Source organism: Balaenoptera borealis, assembly GCF_965194805.1.
Source record: "Balaenoptera borealis genome assembly, chromosome: 13".
Classification (NCBI taxonomy): domain Eukaryota; kingdom Metazoa; phylum Chordata; class Mammalia; order Artiodactyla; family Balaenopteridae; genus Balaenoptera; species Balaenoptera borealis.
The window spans coordinates 102,858,273-102,861,278 of NC_138870.1; positions in this window are offsets into that span (position 1 = coordinate 102,858,273).

The window sequence follows — 3,006 nt, forward strand, 5'->3', positions numbered from 1 at the left end:
TTCACGTTTCACAGCTCTGCCATCCACACATCTTACCTTGCTATTGGCAGGCAGCACTTGGGATGTCATTGTCATTTCCATGGCTGGTCCATCATGGACCTGGATTATGCACAGTGATTAAAGACCTGGAGCTACCAGGTAGTTTTAAATGTTTTAAATGTTTCCTGACATCCTCAGGAAACATTTAACTGAAAAGGAGCAGAAAAGATGTGTCAGGTTTCAGCCACTTTGGAGGTGGGTGGCAGCACTCCTAACCCCAGAGCCCTTTGCTGGTCAGGAAACTGGACTCTGCCCCAACCCTGCACCAAACTGCCCCCGGGCAAGGTGGGGTCCCCCAGACTGAGCCCAAAGTCCAGTGACATCAGCTGGGCCACTCCACAACCTCGACTAAGTGCTCACCCTTAAATCCACTGAAGGCCAGGCATCCAGATACTGGGTTTACTCATCGCTTCTGGGAAATGCAAGATGGGATCGCGCCCCTTGTTGGATGTTCCCCCGATACCTTCTTCTGTGTCCCCACAGGGGCCCTGTGTCCTTCCCTCCAACCAGGGAGCTCATCCTGCCTGCTCCAGTTGGCAGTTCCTGCTTCTCGTCTCATAAATGGGGACTTGGGGCCTTCCTCATTTCACTCAAAGACTCTTAAAACTATTCCTGTTCTCAAGAAAATGACTTGCCTAATAATTATCCATGTTTAGACATTTATGTCCACTGTTAAGAAATTAATGTGATTTTAATGCCAAGCTTTGGTGCGTGTGTTATTGGCCAGACTGAAAAACCATCTGCATTTGTAGTGCCTTTCCTCTCCTGCTTTTTTCAAACCGTGGTTCAAATCCTACCTGAAATCAATTTAGTGAACAGCAGCAGCAGTTTTAAAACAAGAAAAATAATAGGTACATGGCACGTTTCAAGGATAAGAGCTGTTTTGAGAACCGTTCTTTCTTACACTCGTGTGTGTATAGGCTGGTGTGTACACTGGGCCACCCTGTAAAATGGAACTGTGGGTGGAAGTAGAAAAAGCTAAGAGTCACTGATTTACAGAGTGCCTGTGTTTTGCACATGTGGGCTGTAGCCGCTGGCATCAAACCAAATCTCACAGTCCCCTGAGCCCTGTGGCACTCCTGGCCTTGGCACTGCGCACTGACCGCCAGTTCCCTGCTCTCCCGGCCACTCGCCCCATCAGTCACTGGACCTCCAGCCAGCTCTGCTCTGTCTAGGTGTCCCATCTGGGCCTCTTCCTTTGCTTTCATTTACACGCTCTTCCCTTCCCACACTCTTCTGTTAGGCCCAGAAAATATTTCCAGGTTCTATCACCCCAAATCAGCCCCCTGCCACCCTGTGCCAGGCCCCCATCCCCACCCACACCCTCAGGCTCGCTTGTTCCTTCAGGAACAGCTGCATCTCCAGTCCGATGGCCCCAACGCACCTCACACACTGAGGCTGACCTGGCAGGCTCCTTCATCCTCAGGAAACATGCCACGAGACACAATCATCAAGTCCTCCGCCCTCTTTCTCATCCCCCACGTCCATTCCACCAGCAAGGGCTGTAGATTTACCTCCAAATACGCATCTCTCTGTTGCCACCATTTCCTTCCCAGACTGTAAGTGGCTCTTTACAGGAAACTGCCCTCAGCAGGAAGCCCCTTTTCCTGTCCCTTTAGCAAAGCTATATTGTAACTAACTTTTAAACCAGGCACCCCCATGCTCTACTCATCTCTGGCCCAAGCACACCTCTCAAATTTTTTTTTTTTAAATTTTTGGCTGTGTTGGTTCTTCATTGCTGCGCGTGGGCTTTCTCTAGTTGCGGTGAGGGGGCCACTCTTTCGTTGCAGTGCGCGTGCTTCTCATTGAGGTGGCTTCTCTTGTTGTGGAGCACAGGCTCTAGGCACATGGGCTCAGTAGTTGTGGCGCACGAGCTTAGTTGCTCCGCAGCATGTGGGATATTCCCAGACCAGGGCTTGAACCCGTGTCCCCTGCACTGGCAGGCAATTTGGACTCTTAACCACTGCGCTATCACGGAAGGCCCTCAAATCTTTTCTTAATCACACAATACCTTGCCTAGCTTACCAGTTCTTTCCGTAAATCAAAGAAGTAGAAATGAAGAATAAGTAATTAACATGACCAGATCTCTTCCTCAGCTTCCCTTTCAGTAATCTCCTGAATAAACCGTGTGACCAAACTGTGTGAACAAGATAACATCCAGAGGAAGATGATGACTCTAACCGCTCCCCACCTCCCCCCACCCCCCACTTCTCAATGATTAACTGAGATTACTTCTCTGTTTCCCTTTGAAAACTCTCATGGCCGAGCAGAATCTTTGGAGGTGGTTTCTTGGGGACGCTGAGTCCCCCATCTGCCCAGACTGCCCGCATTCTGATTAAAGGCAGCTTTCCTGTCTACCATTTGTGAGTACTGATACTGTAAGCGGAGAGCAGCGGGTCCCCCTATTCCATAACAAGACGGCTGCTGTCACGGCCTCCCAACCAGGCTCTCAGCTCAGATCCGCAGCGCAGCCACGAACATCTTCCTAGGAACGGAACTGTGATCGTGTCGCCCCTGCTCCCGCCTGGTCTGGCCCCACACCCCGTCCCCAGGCCCAGGGCTTTCGTACAGGTCCGGGCCCTCCGCCTGCTAGTCTTCTCTTCCTGCTTAGTTAAGGTTAAGGCCTGCGCCCGCTTCCAGAAGAACCCAGCTCGACATCACGCCCTCGGGGCGACCGCACATCCTTCTTTCGTTTACCAGCCTGGTCACAGGGCGCCCGCCTAAGCCACACACGACACACACACACACTAACGCAACAAACTCCGAGCGTCTCGCGCAACTGCGCGCGCCAAGAGGGAAGCTGACGGCCTGGCTGGCAGGGGGCGTGGGCGGAGAGCCGGACTCGCGAACTGAAGCCGGGGAGCGGCGGGCCAGGCGGAACTCAGGACGCCGAGAACATGCTTCCCGCCGGGCCTCTTCTGCGGGAGCGCCGCCGAGGGGGCGGGACTTCCGGCGCGACGTGGAATC